The sequence below is a fragment of the Somniosus microcephalus genome, unplaced genomic scaffold, assembly GCF_052327205.1.
Source record: "Somniosus microcephalus isolate GS21.2 unplaced genomic scaffold, FLI_Smic_1.0 scaffold8, whole genome shotgun sequence".
Classification (NCBI taxonomy): Eukaryota; Metazoa; Chordata; class Chondrichthyes; order Squaliformes; family Somniosidae; genus Somniosus; species Somniosus microcephalus.
The window spans coordinates 871431-886200 of record NW_028225195.1 but is presented as its reverse complement, the minus strand read 5'-3'; positions in this window follow the sequence as shown (position 1 = coordinate 886200).

Genomic DNA, 14770 nt, shown 5'->3' with positions numbered 1-14770 from the left:
CTCCTTCTTCTGCTTCTTCTGCTTCACCCTCCAGATTTCTCCTTCTCCTTCTCCTTCTTCTGCTTCTTCTGCTTCACCCTCCTGACCTCACCTTCTCCTTCTCCTTCTTCTACTTCTTCTGATTCACCCTCCAGACTTCACCTTCTCCTTCTCCTTCTTCTGCTTCTTCTGCTTCACCCTTAGGACTTCACCTTCTCCTTCTCCTTCTTCTGCTTCTTCTGCTGCGCCCTCCAGGCTTCACCGTCTCCATCTCCTTCTTCTGCTTCTTCTGCTTCACCCTCCTGACTTCACCTTCTCCTTCTCCTTCTTCTACTTCTTCTGCTTCACCCCCCTGACTTCACCTTCTCCTTCTCCTTCTTCTGCTTCTTCTGATTCACCCTCCTAACTTCACCTTCTCCTTCTCCTTCTTCTGCTTCTTCTTATTCACCCTCCTGACTTCACCTTCTCCTTCTCCTTCTTCTGCTTCTTCTGATTCACCCTCCAGACTTCACCTTCTCCTTCTCCTTCTTCTGCTTCTTCTGATTCACCCTCCAGACTTCACCTTCTCCTTCTCCTTCTTCTGCTTCTTCTGATTCACCCTCCAGACCTCACCTTCTCCTTCTCCTTCTTGTACTTCTTCTGATTCACCCTCCAGACTTCATCTTCTCCTTCTCCTTCTTCTGCTTCTTCTGATTCACGCTCCAGACTTCATCTTCTACTTCTCCTTTTTCTGCTTCTTCTGATTCACCCTCCAGACTTCACCATCTCCTTCTCCTTCTTCTACTTCTTCTGATTCACCCTCCAGACTTCACCTTCTCCTTCTCCTTCTTCTCCTTCTTCTGATTCACCCTCCAGTCTTCACCTTCTTCTCCTTCTTCTGCTTCTTCTGCTTCACCCTCCAGACTTCATCTTCTCCTTCTCTTTCTTCTGCTTCTTCTGATTCACCCTCGAGACTTCACCTTCTCCTTCTCCTTCGTCTGATTCTTCAGATTCACCCTCCAGACTTCACCTTCTCCTTCTCCTTCTTCTGCTTCTTCTGATTCACCCTCCTGACTTCACCTTCTCCTTCTCCTTCTTCTACTTCTTCTGATTCACCCTCCTGACTTCACCTTCTCCTTCTCCTTCTTCTACTTCTTCTGCTTCACTCTCCAGACTTCACCTTCTCCTTCTCCTTCTTCTACTTCTTCTGATTCACCCTCCAGACTTCACCTTCTCCTTCTCCTTCTTCTGCTTCTTCTGCTGCGCCCGCCAGACTTCACCTTCTCCTTCTCCTTCTTCTGCTTCTTCTGCTTCACCTTCCTGACTTCGCCTTCTTCTTCTACTTCTTCTACTTTTTCTGCTTCACCCCCCTGACTTCACCTTCTCCTTCTCCTTCTTCTGCTTCTTCTGATTCACCCTCCTAACTTCACCTTCTCCTTCTCCTTCTTCTGCTTCTTCTGATTCACCCTCCTGACTTCACCTTCTCCTTCTCCTTCTTCTACTTCTTCTGATTCACCCTCCAGACTTCACCATCTCCTTCTCCTTCTTCTGCTTCTTCTGATTCACCCTCCAGACTTCACCTTCTCCTTCTCCTTATTCTGCTTCTTCTGATTCACCCTCCAGACTTCACCTTCTCCTTCTCCTTCTTCTACTTCTTCTGATTCACCCTCCAGACTTCATCTTCTCTTTCTCCTTTTTCTGCTTCTTCTGATTCACCCTCCAGACTTCACCTTCTCCTTCTCCTTCTTCTGCTTCTTCTGATTCACCCTCCAGACTTCAACTTCTCCTTCTCCTTGTTCTACTTCTTCTGATTCACCCTCCAGACTTCACCTTCTCCTTCTCCTTCTTCTACTTCTTCTGATTCACCCTCCAGACTTCACCTTCTCCTTCTCCTTCTTCTGCTTCTTCTGATTCACCCTCCAGACTTCACCTTCTCCTTCTCCTTCTTCTGCTTCTTCTGATACACCCTCCAGACTTCACCTTCTCCTTCTCCTTCTTCTGCTTCTTCTGGTTCACCCTTCAGACTTCACCTTCTCCTTCTCCTTCTTCTGCTTCTTCTGATTCACCCTCCAGACCTCAACTTCTCCTTCTCCTTCTTCTAATTCTTCTGATTCACCCTCCAGACTTCATCTTCTCCTTCTCCTTCTTCTGCTTCTTCTGATTCACCCTCCAGACTTCACCTTCTCCTTCTCCTTCTTCTGCTTCTTCTGATTCACCCTCCAGACTTCGCCTTCTCCTTCTCCTTCTTCTACTTCTTCTGATTCACCCTCCAGACTTCACCTTCTCCTTCTCCTTCTTCTACTTCTTCTGATTCAACTTCCAGTCTTCACCTTCTCCTTCTCCTTCTTCAACTTCTTCTGATTCACCCTCCAGACTTCGCCTTCTCCTTCTCCTTCTTCTACTTCTTCTGATTCACCCTCCAGACTTCACCTTCTCCTTCTCCTTCTTCTGCTTCTTCTGATTCACCCTCCAGACTTCGCCTTCTCCTTCTCCTTCTTCTACTTCTTCCGCTTCACCCTCCAGACTTCACCTTCTCCTTCTCCTTCTTCTACTTCTTCTGATTCACCCTCCAGACTTCACCTTCTCCTTCTCCTTCTTCTGCTTCTTCTGATTCACCCTCCAGACTTCACCTTCTCCTTCTCCTTATTCTGCTTCTTCTGATTCACCCTCCAGACTTCACCTTCTCCTTCTCCTTCTTCCACTTCTTCTGATTCACCCTCCAGACTTCACCTTCTCCTTCTCCTTCTTCTACTTCTTCTGATTCACCCTCCAGACTTCACCTTCTCCTTTTCCTTCTTCTACTTCTTCTGTTTCACCCTCCTGACTTCACCTTCAACTTCTCCTTCTTCTGCTTCTTCTGCTTCACCCTCCAGACTTCACCTTCTCCTTCTCCTTCTTCTGCTTCTTCTGCTTCACCCTCCAGACTTCACCTTCTCCTTCTCCTTCTTCTGCTTCTTCTGCTTCACCCTCCTTACTTCACCTTCTCCTTCTCCTTCTTCTACTTCTTCTGCTTCACCCTCCTTACTTCACCTTCTCCTTCTCCTTCTTCTACTTCTTCTGATTCACCCTCCAGACTTCACCTTCTCCTTCTCCTTCTTCTGCTTCTTCTGCTTCACCCTCCAGACTTCACCTTCTCCTTCTCCTTCTTCTGCTTCTTCTGCTTCACCCTCCAGATTTCACCTTCTCCTTCTCCTTCTTCTGCTTTTTCTGCTTCACTCTCCTGACTTCACCTTCTCCTTCTCCTTCTTCTACTTCTTCTGATTCACCCTCCAGACTTCACCTTCTCCTTCTCCTTCTTCTGCTTCTTCTGATTCACCCTCCAGACTTCACCTCCTCCTTCTCCTTCTTCTGCTTCTTCTGCTTCACCCTCCAGACTTCACCTTCTCCTTCTCCTTCTTCTGCTTCTTCTGCTTCACCCTCCTTACTTCACCTTCTCCTTCTCCTTCTTCTACTTCTTCTGATTCACCCTCCAGACTTCACCTTCTCCTTCTCCTTCTTCTGCGTCTTCTGCTTCACCCTCCAGACTTCACCTTCTCCTTCTCCTTCTTCTGCTTCTTCTGCTTTGCCCTCCAGACTTCACCTTCTCCTTCTCCTTCTTCTACTTCTTCTGCTTCACCCTCCAGACTTCACCTTCACCTTCTCCTTCTTCTACTTCTTCTGATTCACCCTCCAGACTTCACCTTCTCCTTCTCCTTCTTCTGCTTCTTCTGATTCACCCTCCAGACCTCACCTTCTCCTTCTCCTTCTTCTGCTTCTTCTGATTCACCCTCCATACTTCACCTTCTCCTTCTCCTTATTCTGCTTCTTCTGATTCACCCTCCAGACTTCACCTTCTCCTTCTCCTTCTTCTACTTCTTCTGATTCACCCTCCAGACTTCACCTCCTCCTTCTCCTTCTTCTACTTCTTCTGATTCACAATCCAGACTTCACCTTCTCCTTCTCCTTCTTCTACCTCTTCTGCTTCTCCCTCCAGACTTCACCTTCTCCTTCTCCTTCTTCTGCTTCTTCTGATTCACCCTCCAGACTTCACCTTCTCCTTCTCCTTCTTCCACTTCTTCTGATTCACCCTCCAGACTTCACCTTCTCCTTCTCCTTCTTCTACTTCTTCTGATTCACCCTCCAGACTTCAACTTCTCCTTTTCCTTCTTCTACTTCTTCTGATTCACCCTCCTGACTTCACCTTCTCCTTCTCCTTCTTCTGCTTCTTCTGCTTCACCCTCCAGACTTCACCTTCTCCTTCTCCTTCTTCTGCTTCTTCTGCTTCACCCTCCAGACTTCACCTTCTCCATCTCCTTCTTCTGCTTCTTCTGCTTCACCCTCCTTACTTCACCTTCTCCTTCTCCTTCTTCTACTTCTTGTGATTCACCCTCCAGACTTCACCTTCTCCTTCTCCTTCTTCTGCTTCTTCTGCTTCACCCTCCAGACTTCACCTTCTCCTTCTCCTTCTTCTCCTTCTTCTGCTTCGCCCTCCAGACTTCACCTTCTCCTTCTCCTTCTTCTGCTTCTTCTGCTTCACCCTCCAGATTTCACCTTCTCCTTCTCCTTCTTCTGCTTCTTCTGCTTCACCCTCCTGACTTCACCTTCTCCTTCTCCTTCTTCTACTTCTTCTGATTCACCCTTAGGACTTCACCTTCTCCTTCTCCTTCTTCTGCTTCTTCTGCTGCGCCCTCCAGGCTTCACCGTCTCCATCTCCTTCTTCTGCTTCACCCTCCTGACTTCACCTTCTCCTTCTCCTTCTTCTACTTCTTCTGCTTCACCCCCCTGACTTCACCTTCTCCTTCTCCTTCTTCTGCTTCTTCTGATTCACCCTCCTAACTTCACCTTCTCCTTCTCCTTCTTCTGCTTCTTCTGATTCACCCTCCTGACTTCACCTTCTCCTTCTCCTTCTTCTGCTTCTTCTGATTCACCCTCCAGACTTCACCTTCTCCTTCTCCTTCTTCTGCTTCTTCTGATTCACCCTCCAGACTTCACCTTCTCCTTCTCCTTCTTCTGCTTCTTCTGATTCACCCTCCAGACCTCACCTTCTCCTTCTCCTTCTTCTACTTCTTCTGATTCACCCTCCAGACTTCATCTTCTCCTTCTCCTTCTTCTGCTTCTTCTGATTCACGCTCCAGACTTCATCTTCTTCTTCTCCTTCTTCTGCTTCTTCTGATTCACCCTCCAGACTTCACCATCTCCTTCTCCTTCTTCTACTTCTTCTGATTCACCCTCCAGACTTCACCTTCTCATTCTCCTTCTTCTCCTTCTTCTGATTCACCCTCCAGTCTTCACCTTCTTCTCCTTCTTCTGCTTCTTCTGCTTCACCCTCCAGACTTCACCTTCTCCTTCTCTTTCTTCTGCTTCTTCTGATTCACCCTCCAGACTTCACCTTCTCCTTCTCCTTCGTCTGATTCTTCAGATTCACCCTCCAGACTTCACCTTCTCCTTCTCCTTCTTCTGCTTCTTCTGATTCACCCTCCTGACTTCACCTTCTCCTTCTCCTTCTTCTACTTCTTCTGATTCACCCTCCTGACTTCATCTTCTCCTTCTCCTTCTTCTACTTCTTCTGCTTCACTCTCCAGACTTCACCTTCTCCTTCTCCTTATTCTGCTTCTTCTGATTCACCCTCCAGACTTCACCTTCTCCTTCTCCTTCTTCTGCTTCTTCTGATTGACCCTCCAGACTTCATCTTCTTCTTCTCCTTCTTCTGCTTCTTCTGATTCACCCTCCAGACTTCACCTTCTCCTTCTCCTTCTTCTACTTCTTCTGATTCACCCTCCAGACTTCATTTCTCCTTCTCCTTCTTCTGCTTCTTCTGCTTCACCCTCCAGACTTCACCTTCTCCTTCTCCTTCTTCTACTTCTTCTGATTCACCCTCCAGACTTCACCTTCTCCTTCTCCTTCTTCTGCTTCTTCTGCTTCACCCTCCAGACTTCACCTTCTCCTTCTCCTTCTTCCACTTCTTCTGATTCACCCTCCAGACTTCACCTTCTCCTTCTCCTTCTTCTACTTCTTCTGATTCACCCTCCAGACTTCACCTTCTCCTTTTCCTTCTTCTACTTCTTCTGATTCACCCTCCTGACTTCACCTTGTCCTTCTCCTTCTTCTGCTTCTTCTGCTTCACCCTCCAGACTTCACCTTCTCCTTCTCCTTCTTCTGCTTCTTCTGCTTCACCCTCCTTACTTCACCTTCTCCTTCTCCTTCTTCTGCTTCTTCTGATTCACCCTCCAGACTTCACCTTCTCCTTTTCCTTCTTCTGCTTCTTCTGCTTCACCCTCCAGACTTCACCTTCTCCTTCTCCTTCTTCTGCTTCTTCTGCTTCACCCTCCAGATTTCACCTTCTCCTTCTCCTTCTTCTGCTTCTTCTGCTTCACCCTCCTGACTTCACCTTCTCCTTCTCCTTCTTCTACTTCTTCTGATTCACCCTCCAGACTTCACCTTCTCCTTCTCCTTCTTCTGCTTCTTCTGCTTCACCCTTAGGACTTCACCTTCTCCTTCTCCTTCTTTTGCTTCTTCTGCTGCGCCCTCCAGACTTCACCGTCTCCATCTCCTTCTTCTGCTTCTTCTGCTTCACCCTCCTGACTTCACCTTCTCCTTCTCCTTCTTCTGCTTCTTCTGCTTCACCCTCCTGACTTCACCTTCTCCTTCTCCTTCTTCTACTTCTTCTGCTTCACCCCCCTGACCTCAACTTCTCCTTCTCCTTCTTCTGCTTCTTCTGATTCACCCTCCTAACTTCACCTTCTCCTTCTCCTTCTTCTGCTTCTTCTGATTCACCCTCCTGACTTCACCTTCTCCTTCTCCTTCTTCTGCTTCTTCTGATTCACCCTCCAGACTTCACCTTCTCCTTCTCCTGCTTCTGCTTCTTCTGATTCACCCTCCAGACTTCACCTTCTCCTTCTCCTTCTTCTGCTTCTTCTGATTCACCCTCCAGACCTCACCTTCTCCTTCTCCTTCTTCTACTTCTTCTGATTCACCCTCCAGACTTCATCTTCTCCTTCTCCTTCTTCTGCTTCTTCTGATTCACGCTCCAGACTTCATCTTCTACTTCTCCTTCTTCTGCTTCTTCTGATTCACCCTCCAGACTTCACCTTCTCCTTCTCCTTCTTCTACTTCCTCTGATTCACCCTCCAGACTTCATCTTCTCCTTCTCCTTCTTCTGCTTCTTCTGATTCACCCTCCAGACTTCACATTCTCCTTCTCCTTCTTCTGCTTCTTCTGATTCACCCTCCAGACTTCACCTTCTCCTTCTCCTTCTTCTGCTTCTTCTGATTCACCCTCCAGACTTCATCTTCTCCTTCTCCTTCTTCTGCTTCTTCTGATTCACCCTCCAGACTTCACCTTCTCCTTCTCCTTCTTCTACTTCTTCTGATTCACCCTCCAGACTTCACCTTCTCCTTCTCCTTCTTCTGCTTCTTCTGCTTCACCCTCCAGACTTCACCTTCTCCTTCTCCTTCTTCTACCTCTTCTGATTCACCCTCCAGACTTCACCTTCTCCTTCTCCTTCTTCTGCTTCTTCTGCTTCACCCTCCAGACTTCACCTTCTCCTTCTCCTTCTTCCACTTCTTCTGATTCACCCTCCAGACTTCACCTTCTCCTTCTGCTTCTTCTACTTCTTCTGATTCACCCTCCAGACTTCACCTTCTCCTTTTCCTTCTTCTACTTCTTCTGATTCACCCTCCTGACTTCACCTTGTCCTTCTCCTTCTTCTGCTTCTTCTGCTTCACCCTCCAGACTTCACCTTCTCCTTCTCCTTCTTCTGCTTCTTCTGCTTCACCCTCCTTACTTCACCTTCTCCTTCTCCTTCTTCTACTTCTTCTGATTCACCCTCCAGACTTCACCTTCTCCTTTTCCTTCTTCTGCTTCTTCTGCTTCACCCTCCAGACTTCACCTTCTCCTTCTCCTTCTTCTGCTTCTTCTGCTTCACCCTCCAGATTTCACCTTCTCCTTCTCCTTCTTCTGCTTCTTCTGCTTCACCCTCCTGACTTCACCTTCTCCTTCTCCTTCTTCTACTTCTTCTGATTCACACTCCAGACTTCACCTTCTCCTTCTCCTTCTTCTGCTTCTTCTGCTTCACCCTTAGGACTTCACCTTCTCCTTCTCCTTCTTCTGCTTCTTCTGCTGCGCCCTCCAGACTTCACCGTCTCCATCTCCTTCTTCTGCTTCTTCTGCTTCACCCTCCTGACTTCACCTTCTCCTTCTCCTTCTTCTGCTTCTTCTGCTTCACCCTCCTGACTTCACCTTCTCCTTCTCCTTCTTCTACTTCTTCTGCTTCACCCCCCTGACCTCAACTTCTCCTTCTCCTTCTTCTGCTTCTTCTGATTCACCCTCCTAACTTCACCTTCTCCTTCTCCTTCTTCTACTTCTTCTGATTCACCCTCCTGACTTCACCTTCTCCTTCTCCTTCTTCTGCTTCTTCTGATTCACCCTCCAGACTTCACCTTCTCCTTCTCCTGCTTCTGCTTCTTCTGATTCACCCTCCAGACTTCACCTTCTCCTTCTCCTTCTTCTGCTTCTTCTGATTCACCCTCCAGACCTCACCTTCTCCTTCTCCTTCTTCTACTTCTTCTGATTCACCCTCCAGACTTCATCTTCTCCTTCTCCTTCTTCTGCTTCTTCTGATTCACGCTCCAGACTTCATCTTCTACTTCTCCTTCTTCTGCTTCTTCTGATTCACCCTCCAGACTTCACCTTCTCCTTCTCCTTCTTCTACTTCTTCTGATTCACCCTCCAGACTTCACCTTCTCCTTCTCCTTCTTCTACTTCTTCTGATTCACCCTCCTGTCTTCACCTTCTCCTTCTCCTTCTTCTGCTTCTTCTGCTTCACCCTCTAGACTTCACCTTCTCCTTCTCTTTCTTGTGCTTCTTCTGATTCACCCTCCAGACTTCACCTTCTCCTTCTCCTTCGTCTGATTCTTCTGATTCACCCTCCAGACTTCACCTTCTCCTTCTCCTTCTTCTGCTTCTTCTGATTCACCCTCCTGACTTCACCTTCTCCTTCTCCTTCTTCTACTTCTTCTGATTCACCCTCCTGACTTCACCTTCTCCTTCTCCTTCTTCTACTTCTTCTGCTTCACCCTCCAGACTTCACCTTCTCCTTCTCCTTCTTCTACTTCTTCTGATTCACCCTCCAGACTTCACCTTCTCCTTCTCCTTCTTCTGCTTCTTCTGATTCACCCTCCAGACTTCACATTCTCCTTCTCCTTATTCTGCTTCTTCTGATTCACCCTCCAGACTTCACCTTCTCCTTCTCCTTCTTCTGCTTCTTCTGATTCACCCTCCAGACTTCACCTTCTCCTTCTCCTTCTTCTGCTTCTGCTGATTCACCCTCCAGACTTCACCTTCTACTTCTCCTTCTTCTACTTCTTCTGATTCACCCTCCAGACTTCATCTTCTCCTTCTCCTTCTTCTGCTTCTTCTGATTCACCCTCCAGACTTCACCTTCTCCTTCTCCTTCTTCTGCTTCTTCTGATTCACCCTCCAGACTTCGCCTTCTCCTTCTCCTTCTTCTACTTCTTCTGATTCACCCTCCAGACTTCACCTTCTCCTTCTCCTTCTTCTACTTCTTCTGATTCACCCTCCAGACTTCACCTTCTCCTTCTCCTTCTTCTGCTTCTTCTGATTCACCCTCCAGACTTCACCTTCTCCTTCTCCTTCTTCTGCTTCTTCTGCTTCACCCTCCAGACTTCACCTTCTCCTTCTCCTTCTTCTGCTTCTTCTGCTTCGCCCTCCAGACTTCACCTTCTCCTTCTCCTTCTTCTACTTCTTCTGCTTCACCCTCCAGACTACACCTTCTCCTTCTCCTTCTTCTACTTCTTCTGATTCACCCTCCAGACTTCACCTTCTCCTTCTCCTTCTTCTGCTTCTTCTGATTCACCCTCCAGACTTCACCTTCTCCTTCTCCTTATTCTGCTTCTTCTGATTCACCCTCCAGACTTCACCTTCTCCTTCTCCTTCTTCTACTTCTTCTGATTCATCCTCCAGACTACACCTTCTCCTTCTCCTTCTTCTACTTCTTCTGATTCACCCTCCAGACTTCACCTTCTCCTTCTCCTTCTTCTGCTCCTTTTGATACACCCTCCAGACTTGACCTTCTCCTTCTCCTTCTTCTACTTCTTCTGATTCACCCTCCAGACTTCACCTCCTCCTTCTCCTTCTTCTACTTCTTCTGATTCACAATCCAGACTTCACCTTCTCCTTCTCCTTCTTCTACTTCTTCTGCTTCTCCCTCCAGACTTCACCTTCTCCTCCTCCTTCTTCTGCTTCTTCTGATTCACCCTCCAGACTTCACCTTCTCCTTCTCTTGCTTCTTCTGCTGCGCCCTCCAGACTTCACCGTCTCCATCTCCTTCTTCTGCTTCTTCTGCTTCACCCTCCTGACTTCACCTTCTCCTTCTCCTTCTTCTGCTTCTTCTGCTTCACCCTCCTGACTTCACCTTCTCCTTCTCCTTCTTCTGCTTCTTCTGCTTCACCCTCCTGACTTCACCTTCTCCTTCTCCTTCTTCTACTTCTTCTGCTTCACCCCCCTGACCTCAACTTCTCCTTCTCCTTCTTCTGCTTCTTCTGATTCAACCTCCTAACTTCACCTTCTCCATCTCCTTCTTCTGCTTCTTCTGATTCACCCTCCTGACTTCACCTTCTCCTTCTCCTTCTTCTGCTTCTTCTGATTCACCCTCCAGACTTCACCTTCTCCTTCTCCTGCTTCTGCTTCTTCTGATTCACCCTCCAGACTTCAGCTTCTCCTTCTCCTTCTTCTGCTTCTTCTGATTCACCCTCCAGACCTCACCTTCTCCTTCTCCTTCTTCTACTTCTTCTGATTCACCCTCCAGACTTCATCTCCTCCTTCTCCTTCTTCTGCTTCTTCTGATTCACGCTCCAGACTTCATCTTCTACTTCTCCTTCTTCTGCTTCTTCTGATTCACCCTCCAGACTTCACCTTCTCCTTCTCATTCTTCTACTTCTTCTGATTCACCCTCCAGACTTCACCTTCTCCTTCTCCTTCTTCTACTTCTTCTGATTCACCCTCCTGTCTTCACCTTCTCCTTCTCCTTCTTCTGCTTCTTCTGCTTCACCCTCTAGACTTCACCTTCTCCTTCTCTTTCTTCTGCTTCTTCTGATTCACCCTCCAGACTTCACCTTCTCCTTCTCCTTCGTCTGATTCTTCTGATTCACCCCCCAGACTTCACCTCCTCCTTCTCCTTCTTCTGCTTCTTCTGATTCACCCTCCTGACTTCACCTTCTCCTTCTCCTTCTTCTACTTCTTCTGATTCACCCTCCTGACTTCACCTTCTCCTTCTCCTTCTTCTACTTCTTCTGCTTCACCCTCCAGACTTCACCTTCTCCTTCTCCTTCTTCTACTTCTTCTGATTCACCCTCCAGACTTCACCTTCTCCTTCTCCTTCTTCTGCTTCTTCTGATTCACCCTCCAGACTTCACATTCTCCTTCTCCTTATTCTGCTTCTTCTGATTCACCCTCCAGACTTCACCTTCTCCTTCTCCTTCTTCTGCTTCTTCTGATTCACCCTCCAGACTTCACCTTCTCCTTCTCCTTCTTCTGCTTCTGCTGATTCACCCTCCAGACTTCACCTTCTCCTTCTCCTTCTTCTACTTCTTCTGATTCACCCTCCAGACTTCATCTTCTCCTTCTCCTTCTTCTGCTTCTTCTGATTCACCCTCCAGACTTCACCTTCTCCTTCTCCTTCTTCTGCTTCTTCTGATTCACCCTCCAGACTTCGCCTTCTCCTTCTCCTTCTTCTACTTCTTCTGATTCACCCTCCAGACTTCACCTTCTCCTTCTCCTTCTTCTACTTCTTCTGATTCACCCTCCAGACTTCACCTTCTCCTTCTCCTTCTTCTGCTTCTTCTGATTCACCCTCCAGACTTCACCTTCTCCTTCTCCTTCTTCTGCTTCTTCTGCTTCACCCTCCAGACTTCACTGTCTCCTTCTCCTTCTTCTGCTTCTTCTGCTTCGCCCTCCAGACTTCACCTTCTCCTTCTCCTTCTTCTACTTCTTCTGCTACACCCTCCAGACTTCACCTTCTCCTTCTCCTTCTTCTACTTCTTCTGATTCACCCTCCAGACTTCACCTTCTCCTTCTCCTTCTTCTGCTTCTTCTGATTCACCCTCCAGACTTCACCTTCTCCTTCTCCTTATTCTGCTTCTTCTGATTCACTCTCCAGACTTCACCTTCTCCTTCTCCTTCTTCTACTTCTTCTGATTCATCCTCCAGACTACACCTTCTCCTTCTCCTTCTTCTACTTCTTCTGATTCACCCTCCAGACTTCACCTTCTCCTTCTCCTTCTTCTGCTCCTTTTGATTCACCCTCCAGACTTGACCTTCTCCTTCTCCTTCTTCTACTTCTTCTGATTCACCCTCCAGACTTCACCTCCTCCTTCTCCTTCTTCTACTTCTTCTGATTCACAATCCAGACTTCACCTTCTCCTTCTCCTTCTTCTACTTCTTCTGCTTCTCCCTCCAGACTTCACCTTCTCCTCCTCCTTCTTCTGCTTCTTCTGATTCACCCTCCAGACTTCACCTTCTCCTTCTCCTTCTTCCACTTCTTCTGATTCACCCTCCAGACTTCACCTTCTCCTTCTCCTTCTTCTACTTCTTCTGATTCACCCTCCAGACTTCACCTTCTCCTTTTCCTTCTTCTACTTCTTCTGATTCACCCTCCTGACTTCACCTTCTCCTTCTCCTTCTTCTGCTTCTTCTGCTTCACCCTCCAGACTTCACCTTCTCCTTCTCCTTCTTCTGCTTCTTCTGCTTCACCCTCCAGACTTCACCTTCTCCTTCTCCTTCTTCTGCTTCTTCTGCTTCACCCTCCTTACTTCACCTTCTCCTTCTCCTTCTTCTACTTCTTGTGATTCACCCTCCAGACTTCACCTTCTCCTTCTCCTTCTTCTGCTTCTTCTGCTTCACCCTCCAGACTTCACCTTCTCCTTCTCCTTCTTCTGCTTCTTCTGCTTCGCCCTCCAGACTTCACCTTCTCCTTCTCCTTCTTCTGCTTCTTCTGCTTCACCCTCCAGATTTCACCTTCTCCTTCTCCTTCTTCTGCTTCTTCTGCTTCACCCTCCTGACTTCACCTTCTCCTTCTCCTTCTTCTACTTCTTCTGATTCACCCTCCAGACTTCACCTTCTCCTTCTCCTTCTTCTGCTTCTTCTGCTTCACCCTTAGGACTTCACCTTCTCCTTCTCCTTCTTCTGCTTCTTCTGCTGCGCCCTCCAGGCTTCACCGTCTCCATCTCCTTCTTCTGCTTCTTCTGCTTCACCCTCCTGACTTCACCTTCTCCTTCTCCTTCTTCTACTTCTTCTGCTTCACCCCCCTGACTTCACCTTCTCCTTCTCCTTCTTCTGCTTCTTCTGATTCACCCTCCTAACTTCACCTTCTCCTTCTCCTTCTTCTGCTTCTTCTGATTCACCCTCCTGACTCCACCTTCTCCTTCTCCTTCTTCTGCTTCTTCTGATTCACCCTCCAGACTTCACCTTCTCCTTCTCCTTCTTCTGCTTCGTCAGATTCACCCTCCAGACTTCACCTTCTCCTACTCCTTCTTCTGCTTCTTCTGATACACCCTCCAGACCTCACCTTCTCCTTCTCCTTCTTCTACTTCTTCAGATTCACCCTCCAGACTTCATCTTCTCCTTCTCCTTCTTCTGCTTCTTCTGATTCACGCTCCAGACTTCATCTTCTACTTCTCCTTCTTCTGCTTCTTCTGATTCACCCTCCAGACTTCACCATCTCCTTCTCCTTCTTCTACTTCTTCTGATTCACCCTCCAGACTTCACCTTCTCCTTCTCCTTCTTCTCCTTCTTCTGATCCACCCTCCAGTCTTCAGCTTCTTCTCCCTCTTCTGCTTCTTCTGCTTCACCCTCCAGACTTCACCTTCTCCTTCTCTTTCTTCTGCTTCTTCTGATTCACCCTCCAGACTTCACCTTCTCCTTCTCCTTCGTCTGATTCTTCAGATTCACCCTCCAGACTTCACCTTCTCCTTCTCCTTCTTCTGCTTCTTCTGATTCAACCTCCTGACTTCACCTTCTCCTTCTCCTTCTTCTACTTCTTCTGATTCACCCTCCTGACTTCACCTTCTCCTTCTCCTTCTTCTACTTCTTCTGCTTCACTCTCCAGACTTCACCTTCTCCTTCTCCTTCTTCTACTTCTTCTGATTCACCCTCCAGACTTCACCTTCTCCTTCTCCTTCTTCTGCTTCTTCTGATTCACCCTCCAGACTTCACCTTCTCCTTCTCCTTATTCTGCTTCTTCTGATTCACCCTCCAGACTTCACCTTCTCCTTCTCCTTCTTCTGCTTCTTCTGATTCACCCTCCAGACTTCATCTTCTCCTTCTCCTTCTTCTGCTTCTTCTGATTCACCCTCCAGACTTCACCTTCTCCTTCTCCTTCTTCTACTTCTTCTGATTCACCCTCCAGACTTCACCTTCTCCTTCTCCTTCTTCTGCTTCTTCTGCTTCACCCTCCAGACTTCACCTTCTCCTTCTCCTTCTTCTACTTCTTCTGCTTCACCCTCCAGACTTCACCTTCTCCTTCTCCTTCTTCTACTTCTTCTGATTCACCCTCCAGACTTCATCTTCTCCTTCTCCTTCTTCTGCTTCTTCTGATTCACCCTCCAGATTTCACCTTCTCCTTCTCCTTCTTCTGCTTCTTCTGCTTCACCCTCCTGACTTCACCTTCTCCTTCTCCTTCTTCTACTTCTTCTGATTCACCCTCCAGACTTCACCTTCTCCTTCTCCTTCTTCTGCTTCTTCTGCTTCACCCTTAGGACTTCACCTTCTCCTTCTCCTTCTTCTGCTTCTTCTGCTGCGCCCTCCAGGCTTCACCGTC